This window comes from Halichoerus grypus, chromosome 5, assembly GCF_964656455.1.
Source record: "Halichoerus grypus chromosome 5, mHalGry1.hap1.1, whole genome shotgun sequence".
In the NCBI taxonomy this organism is placed as follows: domain Eukaryota; kingdom Metazoa; phylum Chordata; class Mammalia; order Carnivora; family Phocidae; genus Halichoerus; species Halichoerus grypus.
Window position 1 is genome coordinate 169,919,005 of NC_135716.1, and position 21,730 is coordinate 169,940,734.

General features: G+C 44.2%; 1 long non-coding RNA gene and 1 pseudogene across 2 annotated transcripts; one reads left to right on the forward strand and one right to left on the reverse strand.

Moving 5' to 3' along the window:
• Window positions 1-916: 916 nt before the first annotated feature.
• LOC144381783 (uncharacterized) lies at window positions 917-21,662 on the reverse strand. Of its 2 annotated transcripts, XR_013447603.1 has the most exons (5): window positions 21,135-21,662; window positions 17,658-17,709; window positions 13,410-13,522; window positions 12,218-12,360; window positions 917-1,166 (listed from the first exon to the last, which is right to left on the reverse strand). It is a non-coding gene; the product is annotated as an uncharacterized LOC144381783 (long non-coding RNA). The 2 variants fall into 2 exon arrangements; XR_013447602.1 differs by lacking the exon at window positions 13,410-13,522 and having other exon boundaries at window positions 21,135-21,660.
• Window positions 6,607-7,546, forward strand: LOC118533646 (RNA transcription, translation and transport factor protein pseudogene; annotated as a pseudogene).
• Window positions 21,663-21,730: the final 68 nt, after the last annotated feature.

A 21,730-nucleotide genomic window follows, 5' to 3' on the forward strand; every position in this document is an offset into this window, starting at 1 on the left:
ATGCCTAGAACAGTGCCTGGCACATGGAAGGTGCACAAGGAATATTACAGGGTGAATGTGTGGACTTCTCTGAAGATGCATTTTCTCCTCAGCAAAATGGGGATAATTCTACCCCCATGGGGTTCATGTGAAGGTTAAAGGGTTTAAGACTGTAGGTCAAGAACCCAGCCCTTAGTGGGGGCACTAGTGTGATTCACAGTTATAGCTTTCCTTTGGTGAGATATAATCATGAACACGCTTCTCATTATTACCCCTTAGCACTTTGGTCCTTCTTTAAAAACACCTTTCATTGGATCTTACCTTGCCTCCCCAAACCCTGAGCCCAAGAGCGTACCTGTGTCCTAGTTCTGCAAAAACCACTCATTGGTAAAGACAATGGAACCAGAGATTGGGTCCTGTCTCCAAGTATTTGTTAGGAAACCGAGTGAATGAACTAATCCATTCTTAGGAAAGCAAGCTCTTAAAAACGTAAAGACAATTTGAACAGGCAGACAATGTTTCACCTGTAAAATAAGAGAATAGGTATTTCTCGTATCCGTTAACACGTGCCAGATGGAGTTAGGCACCTGACATGTCTTATGTTGTTTTACCCTTGTGTCAACCTGACCAGGAAGGTATCTAAGAAGGAAGAAATTGAGGCCGAGAGGCTATGACGCCAGCCTGAGACCTCACAGCACTAGGCAGTGGGGCAGGAATTGAACCCAGAGTTGCTCAAGCCCCAAAGCCTGTGTTCTTCCTACAACCTACCCCACCTTCTCTGAAACTTCACTTGGTAAAAGGTCTCTCTGCCAAGCTAGGGAGTTTGGATATATTTTGTAGACAATTCTAAAAATAAAAAAGCTACTGAGTAGAGATAATACGGGAACTCCTAGGAAGGAAGAATTATTTTACGATAAATCAGAAAAGAGACAGAGAGGAGCTACAAGGGACTTGTATTTCTGGGTTCATTAACTCCTCTTTGGGGGGGTTATCATCGGCTTTGGGTTCCAACACATGACAATGAACAGCAGTCTCTCTTCATACGAGTTTTCCATCGTGTCATATTTTCAGCAGGTCATTCCTTTGGGATCTTTTATTTTTATTTATAGCCTTGTGCATCATTTCATTGCCAGCATTTAGCGTGTTCAGCTACTTTCTGAGGGGCTGGAGCCTCCCTCACTACAAACCTGTAAGAAAAAGCAGAAAGCATGGAATTTGAAGCCTGCTGGAACCAGCTCTTCATGTTCAACAACTTCATGTAGGTAGCTTGAAATTGGCCAAGGTGAAAGTCTTTACACCCCAGAAACTGACAAATGCTACAAATCAAGGTTTTTTCCCCCCTTCTAGAGAGCCAGTCGTGAAACTTGGCACCAACATACAGCTGACCCAGCTATTGTAAAAGGAGTCTGAAAACTTGAGTTTTAGCTTCATGTCTTTACTAACTCACTGTAAACCTTACAAAGTCATTTCATTTCTCTCGACCTCAATTTCTTTATCAATTAAATGTAGGGAGATTGAGTAGATTTAAAAACCAGGACAGCTTGGCAATTCGTCAAGCAATTTCCAGTAATTTAAAAAAAAGGGTGGGGGGGACGACTGGGTGGCTCAATCGGTTAAGCATCTGCCTTCAGCTCCGGTCATGATCCAGGTCCTGGGACTGAGACCTGCACTGGGCTCCCTGCTCAGTGGGGAGCCTGCTTCTCCCTCTGTCTCTGCCCCTCCCCCCTGCTCACACACACACTCTCTCTCAGTGTCTCTCAAATAAATATATAAATAAATAAAATCCTTCTAAAAAAGAAAAGAAAACCATTCATTAATCCCCTGAGAAGCCCAAACAAGTTAACATAATAAATAAATAGTGTCTAGTGGTGAAAATCTTTCAAAATCTGAAACCTGAGGGAAGAGCAATTAAAGCAGTCAGCCATCTGTTGCCTTCAGCCCAATGTGCTGAGCACCTGAAATGGAGCAATCACTGCTAGACCCTGATGCTATCATACTGAAGAAGACCCAGTCTGCCCCCCGGGAGCTTATAGGTGAGGGAGGCAGACAGACAAGCAGGCATGCATCGTAATAAATAGAATCTGGGCTCTGAAGGGGTAGGAACCAGGCTTTAAGACGGCATACAGCAGCGGGGCGCCTGGGTGGCTCAGTTGGTTAAGCGACTGCCTTCGGCTCAGGTCATGATCCTGGAGTCCCTGGATCGAGTCCCGCATCGGGCTCCCTGCTCGGCGAGGAGCCTGCTTCTCCCTCTAACCCTCCCCCCTCTCATGTACTCTCTCTCTCTCTCTCATTCTCGCTCTCTCAAATAAATAAATAAATCTTTAAAAAAAAAAAAAAGACGGCATACAGCAGGGGCACTATTCAAGTTGGGGAGCTGAGCATGGCTTGGGAGAAGGGACATCTAATGGGAATTAGGTCCAGAGGTCGAACACTGTAGGAACGTTGGGGAGTTGCAAGTCATCACGAGTAGCTGGAAAGCATGGTGCAAGTCAATGCTGGAATGTTGCGTAGGGCCTTCGGTATCAGGTAGAAGAGTTCGGAATTTATCTTTGCGGGCAGTAATTTGAGCTTTAAGAAAGCTCATTCAGGCTGTTATATGGAGAATGAATGGAAAGGAAGCAACACTGGAAGCTGGGAGACCACTTCAGTGGTCTTGTAGCAAATGAGTCTGGTGACCTGAGGCAGAGCGTGGGGCCTCGTGATACTGTGATTTATAATAAGAAATTCATATTTGGTCTTTGTCCCCAATCCCTGACACAGGGCTCCTGAAACCCTTGTAAATTCCTAAGTGAGAAGAGCACTAGGAGCATCTTTTGTTTTATTGAAGGGACTCTAAGTGAGCTCCCGATGGTTCTGGATAGGGGCTGCTCACCAAAAAGACCAAGCCATCATTCAAAGCTTAGAATTTGCAGCCACCTACCCCCAGCACCACTTCTCCAGATAGAGGAGAGGGGCTGGAAATGGAGTTAATAACTGATCATGCCCATGTGAAAAAGCCTCCATAAGACCCCGATAGCACAGGGTTTGGAGAGCTTCCAGGTGGGTGAACACATCCACATACAGGGAGGGTGACACTCCCCACCTCCACCGGGACAGAAGCTCCTGTGCTCGGGACCCTCCCAGACCCCAGACTCTTTTCATCTGGCTATTCATCTGTATCGTTTATCATATCCTTTAATAAATTGGTAATTGTTTCCTTAACTTCTGTGAGCTCTTCTAGCAAATAATCAAATCCAAGGGGGAAGAAGTCACGGAAACATCCAATTTGTAGCCAAGTCAGAAGATGTGGATGACTTGGGGACCTATACTTTTGAGTGGCATTTGAAGTGGGGGGTAGTCTCTTGGGACTGAACTCTTAACCCGTGGGATCTGACACTCTCTCTAGGTAGATAGTATCAAAAGTGAGTTAAATTGTAGGATACCCAGCTCGTGTCACAGAATTGCTTGGTGTTGGAAAAACCCCCACACATTCTTTTTTGTTTTGTTTTGTTTTAAAGATTTTTTTTATTTATTTGACAGAGAGAGACACAGCGAGAGAGGGAACACAAGCAGGGGGAGTGGGAGAGGGAGAAGCAGGCTTCCCGCGGAGCAGGGAGACCGACGCGGGGCTCGATCCCAGGACCCTGGGATCATGACCTGAGCTGAAGGCAGACGCTTAACGACTGAGCCACCCAGGCGCCCCACCCCCACACATTATTGACCAGAAGTGTCAGAAGTATTTTCTGCGAAAGCAAAGAAGACCCTCAGGTTTTTCCAATACAGGCCTTTCTGCTTTTTGGATCTTCATTTTCTTCTGGGGACTCCCGTGTCCACGTAAACAACCGTGTGCTTTTCTTGTTCATCTGTCTTGGTCAATTTAATTCTCAGGTCCAGTCGGAAACTGGGTAAATGGGGTAAAGCTTTGTCTCCCCTACAGAGCCTTTAGGGCTCCAGACCTGATTTTTATTTTATTTTTTTAAGTAGGTTCCACACCCAATGTGGGGCTCAAACTCATGACCCTGAGATCAAGAGTCAGATGCTATATCCCCCGAGCTAGCCAGAGGCACCACTGATTTTTACCTCTGTATTCTGCCAATCCTCTTCTCAATTTAAAGGTCCTTGTCTTGAGACAATCCAAAATAATAGGTGGGGGAGGGGTGGGGGAGGGAAGGAAATGCCCTTAATGCCCTCCTTGCTGGTAGACTTACTTCCTTGAACTGGCAGGTAATTCTTACAGAAAGTCCTCTTGAAAGGCCTGACCCTCCTTTTGGAGGACTTTGCTAAAAGGGACAAGAAATCACCAGTACACAGAAATTTTCTAATTCTTTTTCTACCATTTCCTCTAACTTTTGATTGTCATGACTCTGTCCCAATGTATAGCAGAAAATCGTTTGACTAAATGCCACTAACAAGGGTCCCCAGCTTTCCCGTCTGCAGTGGTTAGGACCTCATTAACTACTACCCTGCCTCCTCCAAGTCAGTCAATTCTACAACGCAGGGTCTGGAATTTCCAGAAACTACCTTAAAATACTAAAATCTAGGGATTCCCTACTGTATGCAACAGAAACTGACTCTGGCTGATTAAGCAGAAAATGAAAGCATTAAAATGACATCAAGAGCCCATAGAATTTGTGTGAAACTAAAAAAAGAAAAAAAAAATTTTTGGTTCCAGATTAAGCTTCCAAGAAAAATATCTAAAACCAAAACCCTGGCCTCAGGAAGAAACTGCTGCTTCTGTCACTGCCATGATGCCCTTTTCGCCATCATTGGTGCTGCGGCCGGCATGTGCCTGACTCCAACCATCACTGTGCCAGTAATGCTGTCCCTTCCATGTCAAGAACTCAAGTCAACTTGCAACTACCGCATCCCTGAAAGCCATTCACCTCTGCCACCACCCTGGCCAGGAAAAAGGCATCCACTCCAAGCCTCCTTCCTCAGATTGCTCCCTCCTGAATCGAAGTCTAACATGGCTGGGTCTCACTGGCACAGAATAGTTCACAGACCTGAAGCCTGACCACAAAAGACACTGGGAAATACCTTTCTGGGTTCCTTGGTGAATGGGACTCATGGGGCTGGAAATTCCCCAAACAATAAAAAATGCTGAGAAGCCAGAAAACAAAGTGTCTAAAACAAGGTTTATGTGGGTCACTCAAGCGAAGCAATCCTGTAGATGATAAACATGCACATCTGTAGTTCAGGAGAGCGAGGGAGCATAGAGATGGTGTTACGGGTTCAATTGTGTCCCCTGCCCCCATATTCATATGTTGCTCTCCTAACCTCTAGTACCTCCTTACAAATGTGTCCTTATTTGAAGATAGGGTCTTTCCACAGGTAATCAAGTTAAAATGAGATCATTAGGGTGGCCCTAATCTAATATGACTGGTGTCCTTATAAAAAGGGGAAATTTTGACACAGGAAGAAGGCCATATAAAATGAAGGCAGAGATCTACAAGCCAAGGAGCAACAGAGATTGCCAGCAAACCACCAGAAGCTAGGAGAGAAGGACAGAACAGATTTTTCCTCACAGCCCTCAGAAGGAAACAACCCCTTGATCTTAGACTTCGAGCTTCCAGAATATGAGACAATAAATTTCTGTTGTTTGAGCCACCCAGTCTGGTGTTTTGTTACAGCAGCCCTAGGAAACTAATAATAGATTGTGACAATGCAAGAGCATAGAGCGGGAAGGCAAGGGAGGACCAATATCTGGTGGACATAGTGAGGAGAAACCATCTCTTCCTTTGTGATAAGAGGAGGAAAAGCTGGGCGTGGATTGTCTGAGACTGGATTCCCCAGAAGCCACCCCTGAGATGAGGACGCCTGTGCAGGGATTTACTAGGAAGCATTCCCAGGAATAACCCGAAGGGAAGGGGGAAGAAGGAGCAGGAAGGAAAGGGGGGAGCAAGAATGCAATGACAGCAAAGGGTACTGAAGGGCAACCTGAAGTGGGCTCACCCCATAGGGGAGCTCTTACACCTTAGCGTTGTCCCAGTCTGAGGGTAAGTTTGCTGGAGTAGCTAGCTATACTCCCAAGCCACCAGTCAGAGGTTAAGGGCTGCCCTTTGGAAGTGGGAGTGGGGTTAAATTCCCAGCCACTTCTAGTTCTCTGCAGCAAAGGGCTTCAGGCAGCCTGAGTGCAGTCCTCAGAGACAGAGGTGCTGGCTGGGCAGTGAAAGCACAGGGGGAATTAGTGTGCCCCCAGATGATCAAAGAATCCAAAGCCACACAGATATGGATTGGGAGACCATTAAGACATTAACACATGAAAGGTTCTAGATCCCCTTCTGTTCTATATAATGAAGGGGGGTTAAAGTCTAAAAGAGAAAGCTGACAGGAAACCACAGAAAGATCACCAGGCAACACTGAAGACCCAGCTGAGAGAGACCATGACCTTGTTATAGCACCAAACACCAACAGCAAGCAGGTGTGACGGGATAATGGGGGAAAGAGGAACTTAGAACAGAGAAAGCGAATAGAGACAGAGAGGCCAGGTGGCTGGCAGTTTTAGTTTTAACAAATTTGAAGAACGGGTCTAATGGGAACAAGTGGGTGGGAAAATGGGGAAGGGTGAGAGGGAGTGGCCAGAGGGAGTTGTGTGTTTTTGAAAGTTAAGAAAGGAGTCCTGGGTGATGGAAGGCCCAGGGTGTGGCCATGGCAGTGGGCACCTTAGGTGGAACAGAGGTGAAGGTCACTGGAATTGAGGAGGTCAAAGAACTAACAGGCCACCCTTGCTGCACTGCTGGCTGCCTATGCCGCCCACTCCTCCTCACCTCTCCTCCCCCTGCAGAAGCCCAGGGGACCAGAGCAAGAAGCCAGGACCGTGTCACAACCATGTCACAACCATGCCAGCTTCAATTGCAGCAAAGATGACACATAATTTAGAAACTTTATTATTTAACTCAAAGACTTTATTATTTAGCTCATAGGAAATCAGACTCTACAAGACTGAAGACAGAAGTAATTTAAGAAACATCCACAGCAGTGATGGGTCCAGTTTCTTTGAAAAGTATCCCAGAGATGTTAACTGTCCTTTCAAGATTCAAGATGGCCAAGAAGCAACAGACTACCTTCTTGATTTAGCTGTTAGACTTGAGTATGGAGATAATGCTGAAAACTACAAGGACTTGGTACTGGATAATGCAAAACATATTGACGGTGCAACTAAAAACGTGGAGCCATCTGTCAGTCTGGATGTAAAGAGCCCTGGTTTTAAGGCTGATGTGTTGGTTTTGGCTAACCATCTTCGGGAAGCCACGGTGAGGACCTGGTAACGCTTCAGGCAATTTGCATTTTTGTCCAAGAGCTCCTGGAAGCAGGATGCAGTTGCCAAAGCAAATCAAACAAAAGAGGTCTTTGCCTGGTGCCTTAGTCAAAAATATCTCAGAACAGGAGATGCAGTTCTTAATGAAGTGGCTCAAATTCTGCTATTGCCGCACATAGAGGAGCTCAGAGAGCTACAGACAAAATGCATGAAGTCATAGCAGCTGCTCAGGTGATTCTTGCTGATCCAAAGACAGACCAAGGACAGGGGCGGGGGGACAGACCAAGACTGGGGAGACTGGGGAAAGTTGGAGGAGGACGAACATTGTAGGATTTCAGCTTCTCACCTACTTCGTACAATCGGGAACCACGTACGCTCTGGCATGTGTCTGGAAATCAAATGCCACACTTTCGAGGGAAGGATCCAGAAGATTGATGATGTTCTAGTGATTTGCCATCACTGCTTTTTCTTTAATAAAGTTCAGGAAAGCGGGGAGAAGAAAAAGGAACAGGGGCACCTGGGTGGTTTAGCTGGTTAAGTGTCTGACTCTTTTTTTTTTTTTTTAAGATTTTATTTGATTTTATTCATGAGAGACAGAGAGAGAGAGAGAGAGGCAGAGGGAGAAGCAGGCTCCCAAGGAGCAGGAAGCCCGATGCGGGACTCGATCCCAGGACCCTGAGATCATGACCTGAGCCGAAGGCAGACGCTTAACCATCTGAGCCACCCAGGCGCCCTAAGTGTCTGACTCTTGATTTAGGCTCAGGTCATGATCTCAGGGTCCTGGAGCCAAGCTCCACGTCTCCCTCTCCCTCTGCCCACTCCCCCCAGCTCACACTCTCATGCTCTCTCTCTAAAAGAAAGAAAAAGGAACTAACAGGGTGGATTTGGAATGGATCATCTGCATGGACACTAAAGACTCAGAGGAAGGTTGAGAGCCAGGTGCAGAACACAGCAACACTGACCCTAATAATAATCACTAACATTTTCTGAGTGCTCACCATGGGCCAACGCTGTGCTGAGTGCCCCCATATATCTGTATCCCATAGAGTCTTTCTTCTCTTCCTTCGGGTCTCGGCTTAAGTGGCACCTCCCTCCCCAACATAGCCCCTCTTTATTCTCCACCTCAAGCCCTTCACAGAATATACATCAATTTATAATTATTTTAGGCTGTTTACTTTCTAGCTGAATGAGTGTTGGGTGCCAATAACCACTCTACAAGGTGGTTACTATTACTATTCCATTGTACACCTAAGAAAATTGAAGCCCAGATATTAAGTAAGTTGCCGAAGATCACATAGCTACATAGTGGCACACCTGAGTCTGGGCCCAGGAATACGTGACTCCTAAAGCCTACATTCTTGATGATACCAGCTCCAAAAAAGTCTTCAGTGAGTGAGAGGAGATAACCAGGAAGTTGGGAGAGGACGGGGCAGAGATGGGCATATTGGGTGATACAATAGTTGTAGGAACAAGGCCTTTGTGCTAGAAATGGTTCAGAAGTAGCACTGGGAAGGAAGGAGGTCTCCTAACCCACCTCCTGCCCCCAGGTGTTGGAGAAGTGGACAATGAGGACCATCCTTTTGAAAGAGCTGCAGAGAAAACTTTTAGAGGAGCAGTCAAAACCTCACAGCTTAGAGTTTAAGGACCTGCCAAGCTAGACCAAACTTCCTTTCATGATTTCACAATACTCCATTTGGATCAGTCCATATTTTATGTCCCAAATGCATCTTGTATGTTTCTCCCTCCGACTTTGAAGCTTGTCATTCCTCCCGCCCCAAATACATTCCCCATCTCTTCTTCACTCACTCCTCTGCTGCAAGCCTACCTAATTTCCAAGTCATGGCTGAGGTTCAATTCCTCCACTAGCCCTCTCCTAAAGGCACCAGCTTCAACCAGCCTTGTGATTCTTTCTATTCTCAGAACTCCGCTAGCCTATGCCACCGACAAAGACCAACTAGCCTTTCTGGCGTCCCCGCAGCACTGACTGGCATGTTGCTTCCCACATATCCATCTCCTGGCTGATACCTGGCTGTGGAGGAAAGGGAAAATGAATTGGCAATGCATAGCTGGCTATTAACTGGAAGTCCAAGGCACTTACTGCCCAGTATCAGCTTCCAGCAGTGTCCCATAGGCCCCACTAAGTTTCTGCCTATTTGATTCTGAATTATAATTTGAAGCAGTTTATCAATTCTGCTCAGCAAACTTCAAAGGAGTTCAGTTGGCCTGCAGAGACACTGTTCTCAGATTAATACCAAGCTAACAACCTAGTTGGGTGTATTAGTAAACTACATAGCTTGCCAACTAACATCAAGTCAGAAACAGAAGCAAGCAAGGTGCTTTCACGAGCTGTTGCTCAACAGGGATTGTTTCCCGAGAAAACTTTCAAGACACTGAAGTGCAAAGACCCAGAACTAAATAAATTTCTGCTTAGCTATCCTGAGTCTGTTCCTGACAAAATTTAGAAGAAGCAAAGCAGCTACAAATCTTCTTTCTCTATGGAAGTTTTAAGATATGGTACAGCATGATAACTCCTAGCAACAAAGAAAATTATTCATAAACACAAAGGGCAATTAGTAAAGAACCTGGAGACACGATTCTTGTCCCAGTTCTGCCCTGGATGATGCCTGTCCCTTTCCCTCTCTGGATCTGTTTCCCCACCTGAAAAATGAGGAAGTTGAACCATATAATCTCCAAGGGACCTTCCAACCACAAAATCCTTTAACTGCTTTCTGCTTTCCTTATTATAAAACATCCAATTATTCATTGAAAACCATTAAACATACGTTATCCTCAAGGCCACCAAATATGACTGTTCAAGTTGTACACTGAATGAATCCAGAGGTCCACCATTCACATTATAGTCTGTGTAAACTATACCCACATATTGGGTGGTGCACAACCTAAACATCTGTACATCGCAACCTTGATTATGCTCTTCAATCTTGTAAATATTTAATGTTTCACTTTTTATTTTCTTAATACCCATTGTTTCCCAACCTTGGGTTCCTACCAGCAGGGATAAAACTACATTAATATCTGGTACTGAGCAAAGTACTCTCTTATGGATTAACTCTTACTTATGGACAGGAACTGAGGATAATAGCACTAATACACTCAGTTTATTGATCACCTACCATGTGCAAGACACTTTACATGTATTACTACATATACATATTTAATCTTTATGAAATCCTATGAAGTATAAATTATCATCTTTATCCTTGGATTAAGTAAGGGAGATTAAGTAAACTGCCTAGGGTTCATAACCATAGCTAGAAAGGGGCTGGGACAAGGATGCAAATCCACCTCTGACTCCAAAGTTCATCCTCTTTTAACTCCACTATCCATTTCACCTGTCATATGCTCCAGAATCCCCCTACAAACCTGATGGTCTTGTGACATCAGTGAACAAGTGCAAGTAATTAGAACATTCGGTTAACTGGAAACAGCAGTAACAGAGCATAATCACACTGGAAAGAAAGCCAGCACTCACCAAATTTCCACCCTGATGTCACTAACTAGAGATGTATTCACCTCTCTGTGGGTCTCAGTGTTCTCATCTGCCAAATAGGGGTGATGGCTTGGGTCCTTTTTAGGATATTCAAGTACCAGCAATTCCTATAGCAACAACTATTTAATTATTTGCATTCTCTGACTTTTAAAGTTTATTAGTTTTTTGGCCCCAATTAAACTCTTGTGCCACTCTTATGACCACTTTAGCCACCACGGAGAATTCCTTGTGGTCCCTGCTTCTTTGGGCCTCCCTAAGGGCATTCATTCCTGTACTTGCCCCCTTGCTCTCAAGACCCCAGATTTGAGAGTTTATTCCATATAATTTGTAGCCTTTGAGACACTTGCTTATTATCAAAGGGCATCCTTGTTTCCTTCCCTCTCACTAGGTTTTGGGGGATCTTCCCAGTGAGTCTGCACTGCATTCCTATAGAGGGTTGACATGAGAGTTGTGGTCAAGCAGGGGTGAACTGGAAGAATGGAAACTCTTTGCTCTTCACAGACCCTGTCTTTTGACTCAACATCACTCAACAGAACTAGAAGACATCTAAATGAGCAAATGCACAAATTTCAGATCCAGACCAGGATCTGAGGTTCCTGGTTAGGATCTGAGGTTCTGAATAGTCAAGTCACTGTGACTCTGATTAGGAGGGTGGACGCAAACAGAGATCTAAATAAAATTAAAACCTGTGCATTATTTCCCAGGTATAGCTAATATTTTATGCTCCATAATACTTAGATGCAAGATATAATCCTTTCCTTGTTTTTTTTTTTTTAAAGATTTTATTTATTTATTTGAAGAGAGAGACACAGCGAGAGAGGGAACACAAGCAGGGGGAGTGGCAGAGGGAGAAGCAGGCTTCCCGCAGAGCAGGGAGCCCGATGCGGGGTTCGATCCCAGGACCCTGGGATCATGACCTGAGCCGAAGGCAGACGCTTAACGACTGAGCCACCCAGGCGCCCCCTTTCCTTGTTTTTCTACACCAAATTATATCTAGCTCTGAACTCTTACCTATCTGGATGGAAAAATGTAATCCTTGTTGCAGGGAGGCCTGCATCCTTCCCAGAATTATACTTGGGTATCAGGGCATTCAGGCAATCCTGAAATTTGGGGGAAGATTCTCTGATCTTCAGTCTATCCAAGTTGACGGTAAGATGCTCATTACCCAAAACCATATGGCCCATTAAAAGATGTCAGCCCAGGGGGGTGGGGGGATGGGTTAGCCTGGTGATGGGTATTAAGGAGGGCACGTACTGAATGGAGCACTGGGTATTATAAGCAAACAATGAATCATGGAACTCTACATCAAAAACTAATGATGTAATGTATGGTGATTAACATAATAAAATGAAATTAAAAAAAAAAAAGATGTCAGCCCATAGCATCCACTCCCTCCATGCCCAGCCCAGCCATGGAATGGAGACCCCACTCACTCCCAAAACTCCCATGATGCTTAGGGTTTGAACCTCGGGGCTCCATGCAGCACTTACAGCAGAGTTGCTCTCCGTCCTGGAGTGCTGAATGGTGACTGGCCAGGCACTGGTTTCTGCCACTCTTGAGACCTCAACAGCCACTCGGGAGAGTTCTCTGTGGTCCCTGCTTCTTTGTGGCTCCAGCCTATGCTGTCCAAGTCCTGAAAAGAGGTGTGTGGTGGGTGAAGCCTAGATCACAGGTTCACACCTTAGCTGCAAGTGATGCTGGGAAAACAAGCGTCAGGCTCTGTAGTATCTAAACCATGAGGCAGGCTTTGCCTCTCGCCGAGACACAGGAAGTGGGGAATCCCCCAAACAGGGCATGGGCAGGAAATAAGAACAGCAAATGTCTACACAGCTTCAACCTGTGGATCCTGGGAAAACCCCTGTCCTCTTTAAGCCTCCGCTCCCTCCACCAGAAATAAGGATAACAGCACCTACTTCCCAGGGCAAAAGTCCAGGAGACAAGGCAAACCTGGGGGTTCTGGCCTCACTGTCTCATGGGTATGGCAAGATTGGGGAAAAGGAGATTGGATCCCAGGAGAGGGATGAGCCAGCTGTAAGGAGCATAACTAGAGGTGATTATGTTTTTATCATCAGGGCGAGGAACTAAGACGAAATGCCCATTAAAAGTGGATATGGTCCAGGGGTGCCTGGCTGGCTCAGTTGGTAGAATATGCAACTCTTTATCTAGGGCTTGTGAGTTCAACCCCCATGCTGGGTGTAGAACCTACTAAAAAAAAATTAATTTTTTTTAAAGATCTTTTTATTTATTTGAGAGAGAGAGTGAAAGAGAGAACATGAGCAGGGGGAGGGGCAGAGGGAGAGGGAGAAGCAGACTCCCTGCTGAGCAGGGAGCCCAACTTGACTTGGGGCTCGATCCCAGGCCCCGGGGATCATGACCTAAGCCGAAGGCAGATGCCCAACCGACTGCCACCCAGGCGCCCCCCCCAAAAAAATTTTAAATAAATAAAAGTGGAAGTGGTCCAGAAGTCATTCCTTTCCAACAGTTATCAGTGAGCAAAGAGCATTCTAGAAAGAGTCAGACTTAAGGAAAGGAAAAAGAGAAAGAAAAAGATGCTCTAAAGTGGGACACACTATGCATAGGAGCCAGGACAGAGAGGAAAGTCGAAAGATGGGGCAGAGGTCATCTTGCCCTAAATCAGAACCAGGTAACACCTTCAACTTCTCCCCAAGGACTCCAAGTCACCTGATGCTCCCACATGCCAGCAGGCTGTGTGGTAACCAAGTCATGCGGCTGTGAGTACAGTGAGCGTAAATCATTAAATCTCTGTGTCTTTGCTTTTCATGCCTAAGGTCTCTCTGTGTGGAAAGAAAAAAAAAAAACCTAATGCGATTTTTCCCCATAACAGTGTGCCTCCTCTCATGTTTCGGGCACCAACATAAATAATAATTGATTATGCAATACGGTTCCAAAAAGAATGTTAACAAACTTGTTTACTGGTATTTTTTTTAATCTCTCCATAGTTTAAGCCTAAAAATAACAAGAAAACTATGATTACATACAATGAGTATATACGTGTGTGTATATTTAAAAAAAAACTCTGCACAATACTCTGCTGCCATATATTTATATGCCATAATCAGAATATATGTAAATATATACAAATTCTATATTACATATGCATATATGTATACATCCATAAGTACATGTGCATACATATACACATACATGCATATGTATACACAAACTATACATTTTATTTTAAATCACTGAATTGTATATTTATAATGAGCATTATTTTATAGTATGTAAATTAAACCTCAATAAAGCTGTTTTTAAAAACCACCCTGCATGAGATTTGAATGCAAACTACAAACTAGCTAAATATATTTGCCACAAAAATAACTGAATAGAGGCATCCTTACAATAAAAAACCCCTGAGGGGTGCCTGGGTGGCTCAGACAGTTAAGTGTCTGCCTTCGGCTCAGGTCTTGATCTCGGGGTCCTGGGATCAAGTCCCACATCAGGGTCCCCGCTCAGCAAGGAGCCTGCTTCTCCCTCTTCCTCTGCCTGCTGTTCCCCCTGCTTGTACGCTCTCTCTCTCTGTCTCTGTCAAATAAATAAATAAAATCCTTAAAAAAAAAAGAACCCCTCAAAATACTAAGAAAAAACCTTTACATCCCAATGGGGAAATGGGCCAAAGAAGAAATACAAATGATCAATAAATATGAGAAAAACCATCTTCTCTAGCAATCAAATATTTTTTTAAAAGATTTATTTATTTTAGACAGAGAGAGAGAGAGAGAGCACTTGAGCGCACACACTAGCGCCAAGTGTGAGTGGGGGGAGGGCCAGAAGGAAAGAATTTCAAGCAGACTCCTTGCTGAGCTCGAGCCAGATGCGAGGCCCCATATGGGGCCCAATCCCACGACTCATAAGATCATGACCTAAGCTGAAATCACCAGTCAGATGCTTAACTGACTGAGCCACCCAGGTGCCCCTCAAATAAACCTGGTTTTAAGAAGTAAAAATTTGGGGACACCTGGCTGGCTCAGTGGGAAGAGCATGCTACTCTTGATCTCAGGATTGTGAGTTCAAGCCCCACATTGGGGGTAGAGATTACTTAAATAAGTAAACTTTTTAAAATATTTTATTTATTTGAGAGAGAGAGAGAGAGAGCATGAGTGGCAGGTAGGGGTAGAGGGAGAGGGAGAAGCAGGCTCCCCGCTCAGCAGGGAGCCTGACGTGGGGCTCAATCCCAGGACCCTGGGATCATCACCTGAGCCGAAGGCAAATGCTTAATTGACTGAGCCACCCAGGCGCCCCATTAAACTCTTTTTTTTGATGTTAAAAAAAATAAGTAAAAGTTTTAATTTATAAAAATGGCAACTTCCTTTTTAAGGTTCTATCCAGAACTGGGGAGGGTGACTGGTCCAGGCTGAGAAAACTCCTGGGTCTCCCAGATATCACCTCCCTTCCCAACCAAGACTGAATTAAGTTCTCCTGCTCACATTTCCGGGTCACCCTAAATTTATATCTATTATACCTTCTCATTACTGGCTGTTACATGACTGCATCACCCAGTTAGATTTCAAACCCCTGAGACTGTGGCTTATTCTTCAGTTTATCCCCGTGGCAGAGTATAAAACCCCACACATATTCGCTGTATGTTTGTTGAATGAATAAGGAGGGTGAACTGATACAAACTTTGCAAAACGTATTTCGATCAAATATATTAAGTCCTTAAATTCAAATTCTTTGACTCACCAATTCAACACTTAGGAATGTGTACTAACCAAAATGTATAGAACGTTGGATATACAGTGATGTTCCTCTCAGGGTTTTAATAATGGAAATTTGGAAAAATGCAAATATCCAGCATTCAGCAATGGATTAAGTTTTTTTCTATCTTTATAGTCTGTTTTTTCAATTGTGGTAAAATATACATAACATAACAATTTGTCATTTTAACCATTTTAAAGCATACAATTCAGTGACATTTAGCACATTCACAATGTACAACCATCACCACTATTTAGTTCCAGAATATTTTTATCACCCCAAAAAATCTTGGATCTGTTGAGTAGTCACTCCCCATTTCCCCTTCCCCATCCCCCGGCAACACTATCTCCTTTCTGTATAGATTTACCTATTCTGGGACATTTCATATAAATGGAATCATACAACATGTGGTCTTTTGTGTCTGGCTTCTTTCCCTTAGCATCATGTTTTCAAGGTTCACCAATGTGAAAGCACGGATTGGTACTACACTTCTTTTTATGGCTGAATAATATCCCACTGTATGAATATACCATTTTATTTATCCATTCATCAGCTAGTGGACATTTGGGTTGTTTCCACTGGTCCTGGGAATAGTGCCGCTATGAACATTCACGTCCAAGTTTTTGGTTGAACACCTGTTTCCAGTGCTTTGGGGTATATACCCAGGAGTGGAATTACTGGATCATATGGCAATTCTATGTTTAATTTGTTGAGAAATTTCCATATGGTTTTCCACAGCAGCTGCACTATTTTACATTCCCATCAGCCATGCACAAGGATTCCACAGATTAAAATTTTAATCCACAGTTTTGCAGTGCAAGACCGTCCTGGCATGAATAAAACAAAGTCCCTGCTTTTAAGAAACTGACATTTGGCCTAGGGAGTCAGGGAATAAACAAGTAAATATATATTAATCTTCTTCTGATTTTTTTCAACCATTTAAAAATGTAAAACCCATTCTTAGTATGCAGATCACACAAAAACAGGCTGCAAGCCCAATCTGGCCCAAGGTGCTATGGTTTTCTGACCCCTGGCAGATTCCCACATCAAAGCTGACCCCTGATATGATTCCTCACAGTTGGTCACAATCGACCCTATCCATAGGAAGAGGTAGGGTTATTATTCCACCACGGGGGTTGGGAGGAACATGTATGGAACCCAGATGATCCAGTTAGATCCCTCTGGATATCCCTGGACAGTTGTACTGTGAAGGGGCAAGTGCTGTAACCCTGGCCTGAGAAGAGCATGGTGACCAGGGGCTCAGATCACCACTGGGTAAGCCATCAGGATTTGAAGAAGCACTAGTGAGGATGAGGATAGAGGAGGAGGGAGAGGATGAGTACCAGCTGTGGCTACAGGGGCCCTGGTTCATCCCAATAGCCTCCCTTTTCTAAGTTTTCCCCTTAGTAAGAGACACCCCTGGGACTTATGAAGGAGCAGCTATGCAGTAATGTACAGAGAAGGGGATCTGCATAAGGCTTGAACTTTGGCCACCACGGAAGTGTGCCACTCAGATCTCCCATCAGGGGTGACCCTACCCCAAAGGGTGTAGTTAGCGGGCAGTCTCAGCCACAGTGCCTTCAGGATCCACTGCAACGTTTGATCCGAGGCCGTGCTCTTCCCAGGCAAACCCAACCAAAGACTGAGCACAGTGGGGATTCTAGGGCCAGGCCATTTCTCTCCAACAAAGGACTCCTCCATGGGCGATGAGTTGGTAAAACTTTCTCTGAGCTGTACTTCAGTATGAGGTTCTTCCTAGTCCTTCTCTTCCTTCCCCCTTTCTTTTCACACGGTCAGATCTGAAGACCTTCCCTGCCCTCTCCGGCTCCCTTTCCCCTTTTTATTTCACAGGCATTAGCCCCAAGAAATCTCTTGCATTTCTCACCCCATCTTGGTAACTGCTTCCTGGAGGACATAACGTATAACCCAGCAATTGCCTTTCTAGATATTTACTCACGAGAACTGAAAACATATATCCAAAAAAAGACTTGTGCACAAATGTTCATGGAAGTTTCACTCATAATGGCCCCAAACCAGAAACAACCCAAATGTCCAGCAACAGGTGAATGGATAAACAAATTATAGTACAGCCATGTGTGTTAGTCAGGGTACTCCAGAGAAACAGAACCAATAGAACGTGTGCATGTGTATTTATCCATTCATTCATTTACTCATTCATATAAAGAGATTTATTATAACAAATTGACTCACCTGATTGTGGAGGCTGAGAAGTTTCAAATTTTGCAGTTAGTAAACTGGAGACCTATGAGAGCCAATGGTGTAAGTTCCAGTCTCAGAGCAGGAGAAGACCAATGTCCTAGCTCAATCAGACAAGCAGGCAAAATTCCCTCTTATCCAACTTTTTGTTCTATTTCAGTCTTCCATTGAGTGGATGAAAGCCCACCCACATTAGGGAGGATAATCTGTTTTACTCAGTCTACCAATTCAAATGTTGGATGAGATCGTCCAAAAATACTTTCACAGACACAACCAGAGTAATGTTTGACGAAACGTCTGGCATCCCATGGCCCAGGCAAGTTGACTGTGTTTGCTTACTTCGTGTGTTTCAAACAGTGCCTGACTACAGCTCAGTGATACTCAGTGATACTCAGTGCGGAGTCTCCTTGAGATTCTCTCCCTCTCCCTCCCCCTCTGCCCCTCCCCCTCTGCCCCTCCCCCTGCTTGCTTGCAAGCTCTCTCTCTCTCTGACAAATAAATCTTAAAAAAAAAAAAAAACTATATTTACTAAAACTAATGGCCAGGGAAGATACTCTTTTTTTTTTTTCCAAAGATTTTATTTATTTGACAGAGAGAGACACAGCAAGAGAGGGAACACAAGCAAGGGAAGTGGGAGAGGGAGAAGGAGGCTTCCCACTGAGCAGGGAGGCCGATGCGCGGCTCAATCCCAGGACCCTGGGATCATGACCTGAGCCGAAGGCAGACGCTTAACCGCTGAGCCACCCAGGCGCCCCGGAAGATATTCTTTATAAAATATTTGGTGGGGAAAAAAACACATTATAAAACTGTATATATGGTATGACTCCAATTTTAACAACTACATAAATGCATAGAAATGCATAAAGGTTTAATAGTAATTAGTCCTGGGGTGCCTGCGTGGCTCAGTCGTTAAGCATCTGCCTTTGGCTCAGGTCATGATCTCAGGGTCCTAGGATCAAGCCCTGAGTCCGGCTCCCCGCTCCGCGGTAAGCCTGCTTCTCCCTCTCCCACTCCCCCTGCTTGTGTTCCCTCTCTCACTGTTTCTCTCTCTGTCAAATAAATAAATAAAATCTTTAAAAAAAAATAGTAATTAGTCCTGAGTGGTAGGATCGCAGGTGATATTTGTTTCCTTTACAGTTTTATTTCTGAAATTTAAAAAAAATGAACACTGGACATTGATAAGTAAGGAAAATGTTATTTTAAGACATTAAAATGAGGCCAAGATAGAACAAGTGATTTTACCTTAAGCAAATTCAAGGTAGCAATCTACATGCTAATAGATCATCTAAGGAATATAATGAACAAATGTGTGTATTCACAGTGAATTCACCCACAGAGAAGAACTAGTGAAAGCCAGAGGTTAAAAGAACCTCAACTCAAGTAAATCAATAGTGTATTATGTTTGTGCTGCAAAGTTTCCAACACACAAGTAAGGAAACGTCTAAGCTATGTCCTCCTCAGTCCAGGGAACTTGGCCTGTTGCCTACTCATTAGTGAAAAGCCTTATAGGAAACATCAGGAATGTCTTATTAAATAAATTTAAAAAGCATGCTCCTAATTGTTTGCCCATGGAGACAGAGACCCAGTGCTGAGTACTGTCTGCGACAATTGCCTGAATTGAACGGTTGTACCAGTAAAATTAATCTTGATATATGGCTCAAGGTTTTGGTTCTGCTTAGGGAGACAGGCTCAGAATTCCAAGGTTTTAACACACAGAATTTGCACCAGTGAGTCTCCCTCTAGCAAGTAGCACAACTCACTCAGGCATGATGTCTGTGCTACGGCGCATAAATTTAAAAAAAAGCTGTTTCAGGATCAAGGAATTTCATAGTTGTATATTTTACATTTTGGTCTTATTTGTGTGTTTCTGAGAATACTATCCAAGGCAAGTTGTTTTCTGACATAAATGCCAATGAAACATAATTTCTCCAAGAAGAGGTGCAGTACCAACAGACCGTTTTCAGAGATTAACATTTGGCCTTGGGAAAAATTACCAGCCCTGGTATTGTGCTCAGAGTGAAATGTGGCACTCTTAACCACACCGGGCAGCACTTTGACGAGGGAGTGTTGTACTTCCACAGTTCCTCGGTGTAGCTTTCTTCTCCCCCACGTGCAGCACATCTATAGTTTGGTCAACTGCCCAACTCAAGCTCCAGCTGGCCAAAAGATGCTTGCTGTTTCTATTTTTCCCAATATCATCTTTTTCAAGGCTCTGGGATCCTCAAGCACAAAAGATCAAAGGGGCATTTGGTATGTGAAGCAGAAAGCAATTCCAGTTAGTAAATATTTGTGCGTCCCTTGTTCCTATTATTTCTCAATCATTATGAGTAATAACAGTAATTGCTAACATCTAGAACAGACTTCATGGGCATGCCACCTGTGCGGGTTATACGGGGCACCACACTCCAAACAACTCTGCATTTGGCTTAGTGCTCTGCTACGGCCATCTTCATAATTTTTGAAATTTTTCATTTTGCACTGGGCCCCAGAGATTATGTAGCCAATCCTATTAACATTGAGGGCAGACTCTGTTTATAAACCTTTACACGCACTAAACTGAGTGGTTGGAGTACCACCTGTGTAAATTTCCTTCATCTCTTAAGGTAATCTACAGAAGGCTGTTTTCCAGGTACTAAAAAATGTCTAACTCAAGACGGGGGAGTGCTCAGCAAGACCTTCCTACACAACCTACACAACCTTCTGTTTAAAAAAAAAATTTTTTTTTTAACTTTTACACTACTGTCTTATATCACAAATCTGCAATTACTTCAGTTATTTGCTTATTTTCTATGAAAACCTAAGTTCCATGTTTTTCATCACTGAATTTCCAGCATCTAGCACAATGTCTGACACATAATGGGTAATGAATAAATGTTTTAATAAATGGTGTCCAAAGCTTCTTGGAAAACAAATATAGAAAAACAATAGCTCTGCCATCACCACCCATGTCAAGTCATGTAATTGCTTTGGATGCTGACTGATGCAAAAATACTGCTTTTATGGCCTTTTGTAAAATAAAAGCTCATTTAATTAAACAGTACTTGAGTCCCTGCTATCTGCTTGGCATTGTGCTACATGCCAGAGACATTTTAATAGGTGATCCCTCATCTCCCAAAAGTTGAATCTGATAGAGCAGGGAACGATTCTTAATCTGTGGTCTGGTAAGGGTCCCTAGGACCCTTTCAAGGGGTCAAAATTACAGTAAACACGATTTGCCTTTTTCATGCGCAGTCTCTCACAAATACAGAGTGGAGCTTCCCAGAGGCTACATGATGTGTGATTAAGGATAGTGGAATGTGTGCTTGTGTGTTATTACGACCTAAAACTTTCTTCATTTTAAATTCTAGTTCATCAAATATTAACAGCTATAACCCACATAAGCAGAACTCTTTGGCGTCTTCCATAATTTGTAAGAGAGTTAAGAGGTTCTGAGACCCAAAAGTTGGAAGGACCGTTAGCAACAAAGAATACCTGTGGATGACTATGGAGACTAAGATGTGAGGTCTGGGTTCCAATCAAAAGGTTGAGAGCGGCCTTTAATCAGGAGGAATAGGATGGACCGGTGGAGAAAATGACCGAGAAGGGTGTGAGCACGGGCAGCCCCGGCACGGGTCCTCCGGGAGTGCTCCCACGACGTGCAGAAAGCCCTGGGGAGGCAGGCCCACCCCTCCGCAAGGACACATGCCTCCTTCCCTTTCACACCCAATACGAGAGGATGTAAATTCTTCCCTTGCTAGTCAGCGATCTAATAAAAGCCAGGGCATAAGTTGGACGAGACAGGAAATCATACGGCGGTCTCTCAGATTTCTAATGTTTAAAACTCTGGTTAGCAATAACTAAATTTTAGCGTAGGGGTTAAAACGTCTGCTTCCTGTCTTGGGGGGGGAGGTAGGGGAAAACCGGTGCAAGACAGAAAAGGGCGGGAAAATAAAGCACTAAAGAAAGAAAGAGCGGGCTTGGGGGAGGGGGAAGAGGCCGCGCAAGAAGCCAATGAATGAGACCGAGGCTGCGGCACGTAGCCCAGCAGCCCGCCTGCGCAGGCGCACGCCCGGTAATCTCGCGGGAAA